Consider the following 20291-nt stretch of genomic DNA (forward strand, 5'->3'; position numbering starts at 1 on the left):
GCCCTGAGTTCAAGCCCCAGGACAGGCATGCATAAACACATATATATCACATACACACATATATATATATATACATACATACATACATATCAGTTGATATTGGCCTTTTCAACCAGCTTAAACTGAGGACCTTATGCATTCACTTAGTCTATAGTCTTGCTGTTGGTGCTCTACCATTTGGGCCATACCTCCAGTCAGCTTTTTGCCAGTTATCTGGAGATGGACTCTGGAAAATGTTTCTGCCTGGGCTGGCTTTGAACTGCAATCCTCTTGAATAATGATTATATGAGTCACCAGAACCAGGTCACTGTTTGCTTTTTTAAAAAATTGACACAGCCTGTAATCCTAGCTACTCAGGAGGCTGAGATCTGAGGATCGCGGTTCAAAACCAGCCTGAGCAGGAAAGACCGTGAGACTTCTATCTCCAATAAACCACCAAAAAAACGGAAGTAGCGCTGTAGCTCAAGTGGTAGAGCGCTAGCCTTGAGCTGAAGAGCTGAGGGCTAGCGCCTAGGCCCAGAATTCAAGCCCCACAACCGACACACATACACAAAAAAATATTGACACTTTAACATATAAACAAGCTAGTGTAGATCCAAGACCCAGTCTACTTGTAGAAAACAAAATTGATGCCACACAGGGCTCAAGCCTGGTGTTTGTAAAGCAGAGATCAGAAGAAACATGCTTCAAGACCAGCTCAGGAAAATCTTTCAGGAGACTCCAGCTTCACTAATGGTATGGCCCAATGGCACAAACCTATCATCCTAGGGACACAGGGAAGCACAAAGAGGAGGAATAAGTCCAGGTAGACCTAGGCAGAAAACCAAACCTTATCTCCAAAAAATCCCAAAAACTGGGGGAGAGCAAGGGAAGGGGTGACATGGTCCAAAAAGGAATTATTGGGATTTGGCTTGTTTGATTGTTTTTGTACAGTAGTGGGATTTGACCTCAGGTTCTTGTACTTTCTAGGCAAATGCTCTACCACTAAAGGCATGCCGCCAGACTTTTCTTGAGCTGGTCTTTTGTGGTGGGGCCTGAACTCTGGGCCTGGGTGCTGTGCCTCAGCTCTTCAGCTGAACGCTAGCACTCTACCACTTGAGCCACAGTGCCACTTCTGGCTTTTTCTGCGTATGTGGTGCTAAGGAATTGAGCCCAGGGCCTCATGCATGCAAGGCAAGCACTCTGCCACTGGGCCACCTTTGCAGCCCCAAGCTGGTCATTTTTGAGAGAATGTCTTGCTTCCTGCCTGGCACAAGATCCACCTATTTTAGGCTTCCTGTTGTCTTGTGATGATGGATGCAGTTGTGCATCTAGCTCATGAACTTTTCTACCCAGGGTGGCATCAAACTGATTCTCTGGACCTCATTCTCCCCTCACAAGTAGGTAAGATTATAGCTATGAGTCACCAGTGCTCAGCCTCACTAAATGTTTTGAACCCATTAGTCACATTAGTCTCCTTTCTTCCTGTTCCTCTTTCCAGAAACCAAAAGCCAAAAAGGTAAGGACCAAAGGATAATATAGAGAAATTGGTAACAAATACTTCCAAAAATACACTGGTAAGTGAGGAGAAAAGACCAGTCCTAAAACAAGTCTTAAAAGTAGCTAAATATAGCCACTGCTGGTGGCTCATCCCTGTAATCTTAGCTACTCAGGAAGCTGAGATCTGTGGATCACAGTTCAAAGCCAGACTGGGCAGGAAAATCCTTGAACCTCTTATCTCTAATTAACCACGAGAAAATCAGAAGTGGAGTTGTGACTCAAAGTGGTAGAGCACTAACCTTGAGTAAAAGATCTCAGGGACAGCACCCAGGCCTTCAGTTCAAGCCACATAACAAAGAAACAAACAAAAAAAAAGTAGCTATGTCTTAGATAACTTCTTAGACCCAAAGCATAGGTGATGAAAGGAAAAAAAAGAAAACTAATTGGACTCCAGTGGCTCATGCCTGTAATCCTAGCTACCAATAGTCTGAGATCTGGACAATTGAAATTTGAGGACAGCTTGGGCAGAAAAGTTCTCAAGATTTTAATCTCCAAAAGAACAAAAAGCCAGGCTGGAGGCATGGCTCAAATGGTTGAATGCCAGCCTAGCAACCAAGATGAGTAAGCATGAGGCCAAGTTCAAATCCCAGTATCACAAAAAGGAAGGGAGGGAAAGAGAAAGGGAGAGAGTAAGCTGGTGGCTTATTCCTGTTATCCTAGCTACTCAGAAGGCTGAATCCTCACTGAGAATTGTGGTACCATACCAGCGTAAACAAACCTAAGATTAGACTAGTACTCTAGGCTAGTGCTCTACCACTTGAGCCATAGTACCACTTCCGGTTTTCTGGTGGTTCATTGGAGATAAGGGTCTCCTGGACTTTCCTGCCTGGGCTGACTTTGAACTGCAATCCTCAGATCTCAGCCTCGTGAGTAGCTAGGATTACAGGCATGAGCCACCACGCCAAGCTTAGACTCTTATCTCTATCTTCCAGCAAAAGAAGTAGAAGTGAAGCTGTGGTTCAAGTGGTAGAGCTGCAGCCTTGAGCAACAAAGCCAAGTGAGAACAAAGGCTCTGGGTTTAAGCCCCAGGACTAGCTCAAAGACAAAGAGAGATGGGTTGGGAATGTGGCTTAGTGGTAGAGTGCTTGCCTAGCATGCATGAAGCCCTGGGTTTGATTCCTCAGTGCCACATAAACAGAAAAAGCAGGGGGTAGCACTGTGGTTCAAGTGGTAGAGTGCTAGCCCTGAGCAAAAGAAGTCAGGGTCAGTGCCCAGGCCCTAAGTGCAAGCCCCAGGATGGGCAAAAGAGAGGGAGGGGGAGATAAAGAAGAACATTCAGCAGTCCAGTATATAATGTCTGTTGTTGCTATTTCCATATTGGAAAGAAAATTATGGGGAGTGTGCAGGGATTCTGTACCACACAGCTCCTCCATGTGGAAGGACCTGTGGGAAAGGAGAGCTATTGTCTGTGGAAATTAGGTTTTGCCCAGATCTTTGGGCAACACAAGTCAAGGGAAAATTCTGAGCGTACACATGAAGTGAGTTGCTACAGGACTCCTATTCCACTCCCAATGGCAGGCGTGCAGTTCTGCACCATCTGGCTCACACCAGCACGGGCTCTGCAGCCCTTGTGTGTAGAAAGGCACATGACAAGAGTGAGCAGCAGAGATCAAGGAAGAGGTGGCACTCGTGGCTATGAGCATCTAATGAGGAGGTCAGCGAATGAGATGAAAGAGGAGCCGGCCATCACAGGGGACCTAGAGGAGGCAGAAGGAGAAAACAAGCCCTTCAGGGTCATGGGAATAATGGATGAAAGACTGCAGGTTGGAGGAGAGGACCAGACATGCCAGTCTGGAACAGAAGAGTCAAGCTGGAGCCCAGCAGGAGATAAGGTTGGAAAGATAGCGCAGGCACCTTGTCTGCCAGTGGGACATTTGGCCTGTGTCCTAGTATAGGCAAATGGAGAGTGATGGAGGCTTTGTCCTTGAGCTGTTGAAGGCTTTGCCAATCACGGTGCGGTTTGAACAAACCACTTAGTGTATTAGAGGCTTCTTCTGTCCTGTGGGAACAATAATCTCACAGGGGTTAGAGATGCTTGAAAAATGCCCAGGAAGATGCCTGCTGCATGGAAATTGTTTGATCATTTGTCAGGAGCGCTTTGATGGGGACTGTGGCTTTGATTGCAGGAGCAGGAGTAATTCAAAGGTAGACTCTGCTGGCAGTGACCTAAGTGTCCAGGAAGATGGCTGTGACTGAGAAGGCAACACTGAAGGCTCATTGGCAGTCACTTTCCTCCACACCTCGGTGTTCCTACAGGTACCCATGTTGACGGAGGCCAGAAGTCAGCATCCTGCATGGCATGGTAGTGAGAAATGGCCTTGCAGCCTGAGTTGAAAGCCCAGCTTTGCCACTTCCTCCCTCCATACATGCACCTGCTCCTCGTCTGAGAATTACTGTGAGGATCACAGACTGGCATACATAAGAAAACAGCGGTGTCTTCGAGAGAGTGACCACCACCGAACAGTCATCTCATCATTTGGGGATTATGTGAGCAGATGCGGGGGTGGGAGGGGGGTGGGGAGTGTTTTGGCAGTAGTTTGAACTCAGAGCCTCATGCTTGCTAGGCAGGTGCTCTACCACTTGAGCCGCGCCTCCAGTCCAGTCTTTTTGCTTTATTTTTTTTCAAGTAGGGTCTTGCCTTTTTACCTAGAGCCTGACTCAGATTAAGATTCTCCTACCTATATGCCTTCCACATAGCTAGAATCACAGGCACACGGCATCAAGTCCGGTTTGTTTAAATGAGATCTTACTTGTCACTCAAGGTAGAGCTGTCACTGTACAATGACTTTCCAATAATCAGTAGTGTCCTTGGGTGCTAGTATTTAACCAGGTGACCTTCAGTTCTCAGCCGCCTGAGTAGCTAGGATTATAGGTATGAGCTAACAATCTGGTATTTAAAAATACTGATTTTTGACCCAGTGGTGGTGATTAGTTCGTGCCTTTCATTGGAAGGATTAAATTTCCAGGCCTTCCTGAGCAGAAAAACCCAAGAGATTTCATCTCCATGAAGGGAAGCTGGCTGAAGTGGTAGGCTTGTGATCCCAGCAATGATTTGGAGCCCAAATTAGGTAGATTTCCTCTTAACTGATGCCTGGGCCCAGGAGACAAGACCTTAGAAATAATCAGTGAAAAACTGGACTGGAGGTGTAATTCGGCTGTAAAATATGAGGCCCTGGGGAAGGAGAGACACAGAACAACAACTGATTTTAGAGTATTTGGGTAGCGCGCCCAAGGCCCTGGAGTCAATTCCCAGAGGCCCCCCCCCCCCCACACAGTTATTTTACAAAGTTGAATTTGATGGGGAAATAGTAACAACATGCATTTGTTGTTTAATATTTATGAAAAGCAAACAAATGTCAAATTGTTATTTTCGGTTTTAACTTATAAGTTCTTTGTCTTAACTGGCTATTGTATAAATACAGATAGTCTTCGTTTATTTATTTATTTATTTGTTTGTTTGTTTATTTATGTGCAGGTCCTGGGGGCTTGAACTCTACGAGCTGTCGCTGAGGTTTTTCTGCTCAAGGCTAGTGCTATCCAGTTGAGACATAGCTCCACTTCTAGCTTTTCAGTAGTGAACTACAGATAAGAGTCTCACTGACTTTCTTACCCAGACTGGCTCCCAAACCTAAACTGCTGGGTACCAGTGGCTCATGCCTGTTAGCTACTAGGAGGCTGAAGTCTAAGGATCACAGTCTGAAGCCAGCCCAGGCAGGAAAATCCATGAGACTCTTATATCCAATGAACTATAAAAATTGGGAAATAGAGCTATGGCTCAAGTGATAGCATTGAGCAAAAGAGCTCAGGGACAATGCCCGGGCCCAGAGTTCAAGCCCTATTACTTGTATAAAAACCAAAACCAGATAAATGTAAAAATCTATCTCAAATTACCACCTAGCCATTTAAATACTCTGTTACACAACTGATGATCTGATAAATTGAGATCTCTCATGGATCTTCCTTTGCCTTCAGTTGGTAAGACACTGACAATAAATCCTGAAATAAAATTTCATTGAAGTCTCAGTGTGATTAGAAGTTAAAGTATGTGGTCCAGGAGCAGAGCTACACCCTTGTATATGCAATAACCACTGTCTTGCTGACTTCTGAGCTCACTAACAAAAATGAGAACAAGGCAGGCTAGCAGAGCTTATACTGGGAGGATTAATAAAATTATCAGCATACCTGTATTTTTCACTCTAGTCATCTTTCATGGGGTAGAAGATTGGAATGGTAAAATGAATATTTTGGGACTAAGAGTTAAAAAAATTTAAAATCTTAAGTAGAAGCATCAATGTTAGCTATTAAATATTTTATCACTTGGAAAAAATTTAAACAGCCGGGCACCGGTGGCTCACCCCTATAATCCTAGCTACTTGGGAGGCTGAGATCTGAAGATTAGGGTTCAAAGCCAGCCCGGGCGGCAAAAGTCCATAAGACTCTAATCTCCAATCAACCACCAGAAAAACTGGACGTGGCGCTGTGGCTCAAGTGGTAGAGCGCTTGCCTTGAACTGAAGAGCTGAGGAACAGCGCCCAGGCCCAGAGTTCAAGCCACACAACCAACAAAAAGAAAAAAAAATAAAGAAGGCCTGGTCAGGTTTTTACTTTACCAACTTCAGTAGGTTTTAGAGGTGTGTTATAAAAATGAAAAATTGCCCAAATATGAAAGAAAGAATGATAGAACTGAGATGCAAAATAGAGGGAATGCGTAAGGTATTTGATGCCAGTAATTACATGGTCACTGTTATTATTGGCACAAATTGTTTAAAAACTGCCTCCAACTACAGAATGACACGTTCAATTGTACTTACTTTTCATCTTTCTATGCCACTGCGGATAAATATTGCTTGAGCGGATTACATGATTGTAAAGAAGTTGGTTGCCATGATCTTTGAAAGGTCAAATGTAGAGGATGGAGAGGCAAACTTTTGAAGCTTTCACCTTTTGAAAGCTCTCAGTGACTGTTCAGTTCAAGTGCAGGATTCAAAGCCAGGTGAAATGGTAGCCACAGGCAGGTGAGGAGCTTAAAAAACAGGGTTGGGGCAGGGCCCAAAGAACCAGACCTTCTGGGACAGCAGTAATTGGGATAGTGCAATTGGATTTTTATTTTTATTCTGATCTTTAAGTTACTTGTACACAGGAGTTGCCATTCAACAAAGTGGTATATACATACAGTGGCAACTGAGTAGGCTTTATTTCTGTTAATCCTGGGGCTTGAACTCAGGACCACAAGCTCTCGTTTCCACTGAAGGCCACGGCTCTACCACTTGAGTCTTGCCTCCATTTCCTAGTATTTGGATTAGTGATCCACATTAAGAAGGGGCAGTGACGAATACAAAGCAGAATTCCATCTTGGAAGAAGGATTGGGGCCTATTAGAGGATGAAGACATTCCTGTACCCCTCCCCCAATTTTCATCCCTGGTGTGGCCCCCCAACATTCTGTGTCTTCAGCAGCAGCAACAGAGATTCTACCTCCACAAACTCAGGAAAGAGGGGAAGCTTCCAGAAGCTTTATTCAGACAGGGTTGGTACATTAATATTTAAGAATACTGGTCTTGCTTGATTGCTTGGTTAATTGATAAATTGCTTGATAACTGATTGATTCAGAGACAGTCTCCCTATGTAGCCCAGGCTAGCCTAGAACTTGAGATGTCCCTGCTTCTACCTCCCTGGGCGCTGGGATTTACCATCATGCCAGTCCTGGCCGGTCTGGGTCAAAGCTGGAGACACGGAAGAAGTAATCACCAGTGCCTTGAATCCTCACACTGCGGTCTGCAAAGTATAAGCTGTTCATTCCACATCCAGAGAACCCCACGCAAACAAAGCGTGTTCAGCGGGGGCTCTCCTAAGCCCCCAACCAGGTTGGCTCACTAGGCCAGCCCGCGTGGGTCGGGCAGGGGTCCCCGGTGGGGGAAGGGGGTCGCCCCGCCCTGCCCTTTTCTGCCCTAATTTCCTGTTTGGAAACCCCACCGCCTCCCTCCGTAGTGATTGACAGCTACTGAGTTTCTGCCCAGGCTGAGAAGTCATCAGTCTGCACGTGGGAGCAGGGGCTTGGGTGTGGAGGAGGGGAGAGAAGGGTGGGGAAGGAAGAGATGGGGGAGGGGGCTGGAGGGGGGGGGAGCATCCGATCTGAACACCCAGAGGTTGCTGTAATCTTTGAAGCAGGGCTCTTGTCGGAAATGCATAAATATATTGCATGGCATACACTCGATATTTGATTGTAATCAGGCACTCTAATTTTACTTGCTGAATGTGGCCCTGCTCTGTGTGTGTGTGTGTGTGTGTGTGTGTGTGTGTGTGTGTGTGTGTGTGTATACAGCGAGTGTGGACTGTGTGGTCAGGGCCTTGCAAATGCTAGCTTTGCATTAAAGGGTATAGACACCCTTAAAGACCTGGGAGATGCTATGTCCCCCAAAGCTTCCTAGAAGTACAAAAAAAAGAACCACTTAGGCTAGGGGGTCTATAAATTACCATTTGAGTTTGTCTGCCCCAAGTGTTAAGAAAGTGTTTAAGCCAGGCTGGTGACTCTTGCCTATAATCCTAGCTACTCAGAAGGCTGAGATATAAAGATAGCAGTTTAATCCCAGCCCCAGCAGGAAAGTCTATGAGATTCTTATCTCCAATTAAACACCAAAAAAGGGAGGAAGTGGAGCTGGTGGTAGAGTACTAACCTTGAGTGCAAAAAGCTCAGGGACAGCATCCAGGCCTTGAGTTCAAGCCCCAGGACAGGCACCAAAAAAACAACAACAACAAAAAGCTTTTTACATCTTTATATGGTTTAAAGAAAATGAAAAGCCAAATATTGGGGGAACATATGAAGATAGGACATTTGAGTTTCAGGATCCATAAGGTATTGGAACATAGCCACGCCTACTCTACCATTGGTGGCTATTTTGGAAATGCCAGGGCTGAATTCAGAAGGAGGCCTTTACCTAAACTGTGTGACCCTCTGCTATAGACTCCTATGTGGTTTCTGAGACTCCTAGCTAACTCTGAAATAAAGATAAATAGGCCAGAACTGGCCTCGATTGCAATTCATGCTCCTTGAAGTAGCCGGAATAATAAGCAAGTGCTACCACATCCAGCTTTTTCTGTTGAGCTGGGGTCTCTTAAACAATTTGTCCCTGGGTCTGGACTGGAACCATAGTTCTCGAAATCTCTGTCCCCTGTGTGTAGCTGGGATGACAATTATGTGGCACTTGTGCCCAGATTGGGCACTTTCTACATTCACTCATTTATGGTCACTGCTCTTGACAAAGACCCGATCATCCCCAGTTTCCAGGTAAAGATTGAGAGAGTTACCCAGTGGAAAATAAAGAATAGTAAGGATCCAGGCTCACCTTCTCATCTCCTCTCCTACTGGCATTTCTTGGTCTGGCATCACTTGCTTGGTTGATATTCTACCACTTGAGCCAGGCAGGTTGGCCTTGAACCTCTGGATCTCAGCCTCCTGAGTTAGCTGGGATTACAGGCGTGAACCATGTGTACTTGGCTCAGGCCTCACTATATATTAGAAAGATCCCATTATCCATCTTTTATCCCTCAGTGGCAGCAGTAGCTGGACACATGGAGCCCTAGCACTTGAGAGGCTGAGGCAGGAAAAACTTGAGTTCTTTGAGGTCAGCCTGGGCTACAGAACAAAACCCTATCTCAAATCCTTCCTCCCCTGCTAAAAGTAGTGACAATTGGGGGACAAGTAGAACTGGGACATAGGGTTTCCTGGGGTCCTGGGACTAATCTCAGATATGTGCTTGCAGGGTGATAGCAACTTCATTGTGCTGATCTACTGTGAACATTCTAGAAGTCACACCAAGAAAAGATAGGGGCAAGGAATGAGGTGGTAAGTAGGGCATGGATTATCAATACAAAGATAATAGAGGGGAGAAGAAGGGGAGTCCTGCTCACAGAGGAGAGCTGACTTGGGTCATAGGAAGTAGTCCTGGAGCTGGTCTTTTGGACACAAAAATGAGGAGTTGTAAAGTCTACAAAAGTCAGACTGTGCTCATTCCTAACTGTATCGGAAATGCCTAGACTGAAGGCTATTCTGACCAAGGTGCTTATTAGTATTTGATGAATATGAGTGAATTTTAAAACATATATATAATTAAATATTATTAAAAACATGTTAATATATTAATAAAATATATACTACTTTTATACTTTATAAATTATAATATACTATATATGAAACTATATATTTTATACAAGTATATATTATATATATTTTATACAAGTATATCTTTTATACAGGTATATATTACATAAAATATATATATATATATATATATATATATATATATATATAGTCAGTTGTGAGGCTTGAATTCAGGGCCTAGGTGCTGTCCCTGAGCTCTTTTGTTCAGGGCTAGTGTTCTACCACTTTGAGTCACAGATCCACTTCAAGTTTTTTGGTGGTTAATTGGAGACAAGAGTCTCATGAACTTTTCTTCCCAGGCTAGCTTTTAACCATGATCTAGATCTCAGCCTCCTGAGTAGCTGGGTAGGATTATAGGCATGAGCTATCAGCACTCAGCTTATTTTCATTTTTAATATATATTAAGGCACACGCTCATATATATGTAGATAGATAGATAGATAGATAGATAGATAGATAGATAGATAGATAGATTTGATGAGGGATTGAACTCAGGATCTCAGGTTCTCACTTGGCTTGGCTTTTTCTTGTTCGCAGCTGATGCTCTACCACTTGAGTCACACCTTTAATACATTTTCTTTTTGCTGGTTAGTTGGAGATAGAATTGCTCAGATTTTTCTTCCCCTATTGGCTTTGAACACAGATCCTTCAGGTCTCAGCCTCCTAAGTAACTAGGATTATAGGCATGAGCCACTGGTGCCTAGGGAAACTCATTATTTCTGGTAAGCAGATTGTGCTGCTGACCAACACACGGCTTTTGTTCACTGCTAGTCTGGAAATGATTCCCTTTCAGTCCATGAGGCTCTTCTTCCATCTGTTTGCAGGTTGTCATGGTTTAATTCTGGAGTATCCTCCACAGGTTTGGGTACTGAATGCTTAGTCCCAGTGCAAGAGTTTGAGAGGATTTTAGAAAGTGACCGGGACCATTAGGACTCTGCTGTCATCGATGGGTTAATCTGTTCAAGGACTTGTTAACAATTGGTCTACTGGCAGTTGTTGGAAGCTGCGGAAGGTGGCACAGATTGCCTTTGGGGGTAAATCTTCCCACCAGCACATTGCTCTCGCTCTGCTTCCTGACTCCATCACACCCTCCACCTCCACCATGGTCTGCTTTGCCTCAAACCAAAAGCAATGGAGGAGCCAACTTGGATGGAAACCTCTGGAACCACAAGTGAAAACACATCTTTCCTCCCTTGCAGTTGTTTCCTTCAAGTAAAAAGCTGAAATAACACACAGCGTTGTCCATATTTTGTCCAGCTCCTCATATAGTCCATGGACTGTGTTCTTCTTTCACTGTTAGAGGATTGAAATGAGCAATGTAGAGGTGTTGAATGGGGAACCTTGGGTGAGAGAAGTAAAATACTTTAAATTAGGGATTGCTATGTGTGTGCATGCACTCATACCAGTACTGAGGCTTGAACACAGGGCCTCAAGCTCTTGCTTAGCCTTTTTACTCAAGGATGGTGCTCTATCTCTCAAACCAGACCTCCATTTCTAGCTCTTTGGTTGTAGATAATAGTCACTGATTTCTCTACCCAGGGCTGGCTTCAAACCTCCGTCCTCAGATCTCAGCCTCCTGATTAGCTAGGATTACAGGTCAGAGTCATCATTTCCTAGTTCCAATTGCTACTTTTTTTTATTTTATTTTATTTATTTATGTTGGTGCTGGTCCTGGGGCTTGTACTCAGGTCCTGGATGCTATCCCTGAGCTATTTTTTTTTTTCTCAAGGCTAGAACTCCCTGCTTGAGCCCCAGTTCCATTTCCAGATTGTTTGGTAGGTTAGTGGAGATAAAGAGTCTCACGATCTTTCCTGCCCAGACTGGTCTTCAGATCTCAGCCTCCTGAGTAGCTAGGAATTCAGGAATGAGCCACCAAGTGCTTGGCTCAACTGTTATCTTTTCAGTTGGCCAGAAGTTCCCCCCACACACACCTGTGCGTGAAACGAGCATTGTCTGAATGAATGTGGTAGGCTATGCTGGGAGGTGGGTTGAACAGGATCAGAGTGTGTAGGTTTGTGGTACCCAGGCATCATCTGGAATTCTGGCCTCGTCTCACGTCTGGGCTATGCTCTAGCCCTCGGGATTTTTCCTCCTTCTCTCTGCCCCTTCATTCTACTTTCCTTTGACAAGAACAACTTAGCTATCTGGAGAAAAGTCACATGGATGGACCTTAAAAGAATCATGAGGGGTGGGAAAAGCCACCCCAAAGGACCATGTGTGAGAATTGGGGAGTTACTGCTAGTGGAAATGGGGTTCTTTGGTTGATGAGGAAGTCCAGTCATTTATAAATCCTAGATGTTTTTAAAAAATCTATGATATTACATAATACTCCATTTACTAACACATATATTGGACAGAACACTTTCATGACAAGTGAATGAAGCCTGGTAAAATTGTTCTAGCATAGGCTCTGGCTGGAAGGCGAAGTAGGGAAAGAAGAAAGAACAGGAAGGGTTTGGGAGCAGCAGACACCAAAATGCACACAAATGCAGGTCTGGTGTGGTCATGTGACCTTGGAAAGTCTCTTCCCCTCTAAGCTTTCCCTGCCTGGCTAACAATGGTGTGAATTGGGAAGACGGAGAGAGAGCTTGATGACCCAAGGTCTCTTTTCCTGACTAAAAAGTCTCCAATTTGCCTCCTGCCTAGGCTGGGGGAGGAGAGGCAGGGGAAGAGGGAGATAGGCAGAGAGCAGATACCATTGGGCCCTTCCCCTCTTCTCTCCGCGCTGGCCTGTACTCTGCCCTCCCCTTGAACCCTAAGCCTTTGTTCAGTTTCCCTCAACCCTGGAAGTCCATGCCTGCAGGGGAGAGGGTGAAGGTTGGCTCATGAGGTCAGGAGGAGGCTGGAGACAGGAGCCACACTGTCCAGTCTGACTCTATTTTTCAAATAGAGATTATAGAATTTGGGTGGGTTTGCCATCTACTTACGATCCTCATTACAGTCCTTTAAGATATGCTAGCAGACTCTACTCAATTAGCCATGAATCTCAATTTTCATTGTGGTAAAATATCCACAAATGTTCCATAAAATACCCATAAATATTCCATAAATATCCGTAAATGTATTTTCCCTCCCTCCCTCCCTCCCTCCCTCCCTCCTTTCCTTGTTTCTTTGTTTCCTTTTTTCCTTCCTTCCTTCCTTCCTTCCTTCCTTCCTTCCTTCCTTCCTTCCTTCCTTCCTTCCTTCCTTCCTTCTTTCCTTCCTTCCTACCTTCCTTCCCAATATCCCCAGGTCTTTTGAACCATGGTTTTCAGATCTCAGCCTCCTGAATAACCAGGGTTATAGGTACAAGCCATCAATCCAGGGCAAACATTCCCATTTTCAGTGCATCATTTCATTCACATCAGATAGATTCAAGTCTGTGCAGCCATCACCACCAAGCTTTTAAATGTCTAGCAGGAGATACTTGGAGATCTTAAATGCCACACATTTTACATGTGTATTTATCCCCACTCCCACCCAGCTCTCCTAGCCCCTTTCATCGGTTATGACCTTTGCTACCCCTTGGAAGATGGGGGAGGGGGTGGTCAAAGCAAAAAATCAGCATTCAGTTCTTTTGCAAAGCAAAAGAAGATTGGATAAGCTGGGCGCCAGTGGCTCAGACCTGTCATCCTAGCTACTCAGGAGGCTGAGATCTGAGGATCACGGTTCAAAACCAGCCTGGGCAAGGAAGTCTGTGAGACTCCTATCTCCAATAAACCATCAGAAAACTGGAAGTGGGACTGTGGCTCAAGGGGTAGAGTCCATGCCTTGAGCTGAAGAGCGCAGGGGCAGTGCCCAAGCCTGGAGTTCAAGCCCCATGACCAACCAAAACATAAAGAAGATTGGATAAGTCCATGTTTCATTCCAAAGGTTCAAGTGCTGGTGAGTCCGGATGTCTGTGTGCCTGAGAGCCTGGTCAGGAAGACGTTGTACCAGCATAGCCAGCATCTCGCTCGGCAGAGCTCTCCTCCAGCTGGCTAGAAGCCCCTTGACCCACATCTCGGAGCCAGCTGATGGCTTGAAAAACTCTCAAGCCGGGCGCTGGTGGCTCACGCCTGTAATCCTAGCTACTCAGGAGACTGAGATCTGAGGATCGAGGTTCAAAGCCAGCCCGGGCAGGAGAGACCGTGAGACTCCTATCTCCAATAAACCACCAGAAAACTGGAAGTGGCTTGTAGCTCAAGTGGTAGAGCGCTCGCCTTGAGCTGAAGAGCTGAGGGACAACGCCTAGGCCCAGAGTTCAAGCTCCATGACTGACAAAAAAAAAAAAAGAAAAGAAAAACTCTCAAAGGAATGTGCCTGAAATTCTCACCGTGGTGACCACTTTTAACTAAACTGAATGCACATTTTCTGCCAGGCGATTTGTTGGCTCAAGCATCCATCTTTCATTAATGACTTGAAACGGTTTGTTCGTTTGGTACCTGTAGTCAAACTGATGTCAGCCCCGACGTGTCATTATGTAGCCGATGCTGAAAATTAGAAAACTAAAAATGATTAGCAATAGCCTGTTTGTTTGTTGTTGCTATGTATTTATTGATCTATTATTTACTTATTTATTATGTTATTTATTTCTTGTTTGTTTCAGTGTATGTCTGGACTGCTTGGATGTGAAAGGGAAATATATGCACTCCAGTGCAATTCATCAGAAAGAAGCCAATTAAAAACAACAATAAACTAGGGAAGAATCATGACTCCTGAGAGTGCAGAAGATTGTATAGTTCTATTCAAGATATCCAGAGGAAAGCAAAACTAAAACATTCCAAAGGACGTCCAACTCTAGTTTATCATTCCCTCCTTCCTGTCTCCTTCTCTTCCTTCCTTTCTTCTCTCATGCTAAAAATTGCAACCCCAACTTTTCTACCTGCACAGAGGGTTTTCTAAATTTTTAACCACTGGAGGCCTAGGGGAAAACCTGGATGTCTGTGGGCTTCATGTATCATTGGCTTGCTGCATTTTAACACTGATGGCCGACTGCACCAGTTAAGAACCTGGAAGCAAGGGCCAAAGAAACCAGCTAGAAAGGCCCAGAACCTAACTTGGACTCCTACAGCCAGGTAGGAGTCAGGAGGAAAGGGTCAGTGGGAGGCAGTCGCTATTAAAGAGTGAAATTTATCCATGCTGATGCCCTTGGGGTAGGTACCTGGGAAAAGACAGAAACCTTAGGGGAAAGTAATTTTAAAAATTGAAAAAGGAAAAGAAAATAAACACAGAACAGAGCAGAACTGCCCAGGGAACATGTGAAGAAATTATTCCTTTCACACAGTGGGAACGAAGCAAAAGAGAACCTAAGGAAATTAAAGGAAGGGAATTTCAGATATTAAATCCTTAGCAGAAATGTAAATGCTGTATTTTGTGGCATATCAAAACCAGGGAGTCTTAAGATAGAGGATTTACCTAGTTCCTAAGGTGGCTGAGATCTGAGGATCACCGTTCAAAGCAAGCCGGGGCAGGAAAGGTCCATGAGACTCCTATCTCCAATGAACTACCAGGAAATCAGAAGTGGTGCTGTGGCTCAGAGTGGTAGAGTGCTAACCTTGAGAAAAATTGCTCAGGGACAGCACCCAGGCCCTGAGTTCAAGCCCCACAATAACAACAACAAAAGGAAAAGACAGAGGATTTCCAAAGTGAATGCTGTGATTTCCAACACTAACAAAATATATGTAGTTTCTGTTTGCCAAAAATAAACTCTTACATTTGAGAGAGAGAGAGAGAGAGAGTATGTGCTAGAGCTTGAACCCAGAGCCCATATATATTAGGAAAGCACTCTACTACTGACCTACACCTCTGATAGTTAGAATTTATTGGGCTTTTGTGTGACAATACATGATACTTTGGGAACATGTTCTGTAGTTATTGTAAAAGACTATGCTATTCAATGTTGCTATTACATCAGTGAGTCAGGTGTGGTAGAACAAAATATTGAGGCCCTAAATAAGCTAAAAGAGGAGCTCAAACATCAGCAGTCCAGGTGACCTATTCTGGATTGGTTCCACAGCCCCTTTGCGGGATAATTACTACCCTTAGTAGGCTCATTCATTTTAATTAATCTTTTCTTTTTTTTTTTTTTTTTTTTTTTTGCCCCATGCCTCTTGAGGTTCATCCAGAGCCACATCCAAGAAATGACCAGAGGGACGGTTAATCAGGTTCTTCTTCTCCACCCGTACACTCAGCTGCTGACTACCCTTCTGGTGTCCTAGACAACCGCATAGAGCCCCACAATGCCCCTGTCCAGCAGGAAGTAGCCAGATGACTGTTGCCCTGTTACCAAACCAAAAATGCCAGAATGTCAGGCCGCTGGAGGGCAGAGGCAGCCGAGAAAAGCCACTTCCTTATACATCACTGTCCCAATCATTCTTTGGGGGCACTGGCCTGAAACTGCTCAAACTTGCAAAACAAGTGATGTGCTAAAAGTTCCTGCTGACCCTGGCCATATATATCCTGCTACAACCAGACTCTGTGCAACCTAGCTGATCCTGACCAGGGAGTTTACCCAGGAGTGTACCCAATAAACTTTCCTGTCAATCTTTAAAAAAAAAAAAAAAAAAGAAGAAGACTATGCATAGTAGTGTACGCCTGTAATCCCAACTACTCCAAAGGGAAGACCATCATAGTAGTAGGCCAGTAGCAGTAGTAGCAGTCAACATGGGCAAAATGAAGCTGAGTGGACTAGCACTAGTGGCTCACACCTGTAATTCTAACTGCTCAGGAGGCTGAGATCCTCAGATCTCAGTTCAAAGTCAGTTGGAGCAGGAAAATCCATGAAACTCTTCTCTCCACTTAACCACCTAAAAGCTGGAAGTAGAGGGGTGGCTCTAGTTGTAGAGCTACAGTCTTGAGTGATAAAGCTAAAGGACAGTACCTAAGCCCTGAGTTCAAGCCCCAGTACTGACACTTAGCCAACAATCCAAGTGTAATGTTACCACCTGCAATCACATCTATTCAAAAGGTAGGCATATAGATAGGAGAATCAAAGTCTGAAGCTGGTCCTAGACAAAAATATCCTAGAAAAATAGCTAAAGGGGACTGGGAATGTGGTTTAATGGTAGAGTGCTTGCCTAGGATGCATGAAGTCCTGGGTTTGATTCCTCAGTACCACATAACAAGAAAAAGCCAAAAGTGGTGGTGTGGCTCAAGTGGTAGAATGCTAGCCTTGAGCCCAGAGAGGCTCAGGTACAGAGCCCAGGCCCTGAGTTCAAGGCCCAGGACTGGCAAAACAAATTAGCTAAAGGAAACATAAAAGCATTGCTCAAGCAATGGAGCACCTCTTTGGCAATGAGCTCAATCCCCAGTACCACCTAAAAAAACAAACAGCAGGGTGCCAGTGGCTCATGCCTGCCTAGCTACTCAGGAGGCTGAGGTTTAAGGATTGAGGTTCCAAGCCAGCCAGGGAGTGAAGTCCATGAGACTCCGATCTCCAATAAGAGCAAAAGAGCTCAAAGAAGAGCACCGGCCCTGAGTTCACTAGGACCAGCACCAAAAAACAAAAAAATACATAAATAAACCCAAACAATTACACTGTAAGTTTCAATCTTTCATTTATACACACATATAAATTTTGTTTTCAGATCTCTATCTTTAAATGTATTTAGTAGAGAATAGTATAATATTTAGTATAAAATAACTGGGCTAGGCTTCAACCAGGAACACAGATCTGTTTGTTTTTCTTCTTTTTTTGGTCCGGTTGTGAGGCCTGAACTCTGGGCCTGGGCGCTGTCCCTCAGCTCTTCAGCTCAAGGTTAGCGCTCTACCACTTGAGCCACAGTGCCACTTCCAGCTTTTTTCTTTTTTGCTTATGTGGTGCTGAGGAATCGAACCCAGGGCCTCGTGCATGCAAGGCAAGGTAGAGCGCTTGCTCTACCGCTGAGCCACCTTCCCAGCCCCTCGTTTCTCTTCTTGTATTAATGACCACTGAGGATGATTATGTTTCCTCTGTGAATTGTACCTTTTATGAAAAGTGAAATGTCACTCTTAATGATTTTTTCTTGAATTTTATTGTGTATGGATCAATTGTTTGCATGCTTGATTTTGTTTGTCTTTCCTTCTGCTTGGAAGTCCTTCATTTCTATTTTACAGTGCAAATGGAACCAATACTTTAAAAAATAAAAGTTTTAAAATTGCATTAATTTGCTTTTTTAGTCCAAGCTGGGCACCAGTGGCTTACACTTTTAATTCTAACTACTTAGGAGGTGGAGATCTAAGAATCATGGTTCAAAGCTAGGCCATGAAACTCTTATCTCCAATTAACCACAAAAAGGCTGGAAGGGGGCTGTGGCTCAAGTGATAGAGTGCTAGCCTTGAGCAAAAAGAGTTCAGGGAAGCCAGGCACCGGTGACTCATGTCTGTAATCCTAGCTACTCACAAGGCTGAGATCTGAAGATCACGGTTCAAAGCCAGCTAGGGCAGGAAAGTCCATGAAACTCTTATTTCCAATTAACCACCAGAAAACCAGAAATGGCAATGTGGCTCAAGTGGTAGAGCACTAGCCTTGAACTGAAGAGTTCAGGGACAGTGCCCAGGCCCATAGTTCAAGCCCCACAACCAACCAAAAAAAAAAAAAGTTCAGGGACAGTGCTCAGCTCCAAGTTCAAACTCTAGTACTGGCACCCCCCCCCAAAAAAAAAAATAAAATCCAGGCAAAATCTCACAGGTCAGCTGCACAGACTTTGATTTTGAAGAGGGACTTTATTAAGGAATAATTTACAAATTACACAATTCACCTGTTTCAAGTATAGAACTGAATGCTTAGTGGTAAGTGTGCAGCTTCTGCAAGCACCTGGACCCAAGCTTAGAGCACTGTTCCCCAAGAAAGCATCCTGGTCCCTTTCCTCCAGCTCCTTGATCATTTTTATCACAACCCCTACCGACATAGCTTTGTGCTTACCAGGCAAATACCACCGGAGCCATGCCCCTAGCCTTTTCTGCTTTATGTTTCAGAGGGGATCTCACACTTTTTTCTTTGTTAAAAACCAGGAGCCATCCTTGGATACTGATCCTCCTACTTATGCCTCGCAGGTAGCTGGGACTATAAGTATGCACCACAGCTAACATGGTTGGCTTGCTAGTTGAGATAGACTCTCTCTCTCCTTTTTTTTTTTAATCACATGGGTCTTGAATGATGATCTTCTTTCTCATCTCCACTTCCAGGTAGGTAGGATTACAGGTATGTGCCATGCCTAGTCAGTTGATCCACACATCAGCCTGAGAATACAGACTGAGTGAACATACAGATTATGATCAGTAGTGTGCATGAAAAATATAACACGACCAAGGAGCATCAGAGCCTTGGCCTGAACCAAGGAGAGGCCAGAAGGTCAGACCAAGGGTGTGCAGCAGCAGTCAGAGCTAGAACATGACCAACATGGTCATAAACTTCCTGGAAGACCAGGCTGGAGCTATGACTCCATTATCCTCAAATCTTGTAGTTGGGAGGCATATAGAAGGTTTACCAGTTGATTTCCCTGGTTGGGATAGCCAGGATCATGTTGTGACTTTCAGCATTAAGTTGTCAAGTCATGCAGCCAAGTATTCCCAAGAGTAATGGAGCCAAGGAGGCAGGCTTGGTTGTTTTAGCAGAGGGTATGAGCAAGGAAACACGAAAACTCTCTGGCATGAGGGAGTCTTATTTCAGCAATAGTTGGGCAGCTCTTTGGACAGCCAGCAGAGAGAACTAGTAGTCTCTGGGAATCGATGGGGTTTTGAAGAGGACAAAGGCTGGAGAGGAAGAGGTCTGAGGTGCACATTTAACTGTAAGTCATCATCATAAATACAACTTGCCTCATCAGAGTTGTAATGAGGTTCTTGTGGGCGCTGTGAGCTCCGATGCTGCCGTTGGCAGCACCACGTTCACTGTCAGATGCTGAGTAATGCAGTGTTAGTGCTCTGCTATTGACAACACAACACATTTCCATGGAAATTACTTTTAATGTTGAGTTACTACAACTTAATGGCCACAGTTTTTTTTAAAAATAAAGATTGGCTAAATCAAAGAACAGGAACACCTCTCATCATTCATAAAATTAAAGGTAGAACAACAAGCTGGATCAAAAAACCAGCTCAGTCCATGAAGAACACAATGTTGTACCTCTGTTGCTAAAGATAATTTAGACACATTCTGCAGAATGGTGTCAGGTAGGGATTCTTCCATTTTTGGTTCACTTGTTTCTTGTCTTCGTCTCTTCATGCTGCTATAACACATTGCCCTAGACTTGGTGGTGTAAACAACAAAAACTTCTTTCTCACCATTCTGTTGGCTAGAAGGCCAAGAACAGCAGGTTGACACTATCACGGTTTGGTTTTGTGTATGTGTGTGCGTGTGCGTGTGTGCATGTGCACACACATACTAGTACTAGGCCTGGGTGCTATCCCTTAATTTTTTCACTCAAAGCTGACACACTCTACCACTTGAGCCACATCTCCACGTCTGGCCTTTTGGTGTCTTAACTGGAGATAAAAGAGTCTCATTGGCTTTCTTGCCAGGGCTGGTTTTGAACTGGGCAATCCTCAGATCTCAACCTCCTGGGTAGCCAGGATTACAGATGTGTGCCATTAGCACCTGACTTGCTACCTTGGTTGAAAACTCAGCTTAAGTTTGCTTGGCTGGCATTCTACCACTTGA

This window comes from Dipodomys spectabilis, unplaced genomic scaffold (genome assembly GCF_019054845.1).
Source record: "Dipodomys spectabilis isolate Male_0828 unplaced genomic scaffold, ASM1905484v1 ptg000241l, whole genome shotgun sequence".
Taxonomy (NCBI): domain Eukaryota; kingdom Metazoa; phylum Chordata; class Mammalia; order Rodentia; family Heteromyidae; genus Dipodomys; species Dipodomys spectabilis.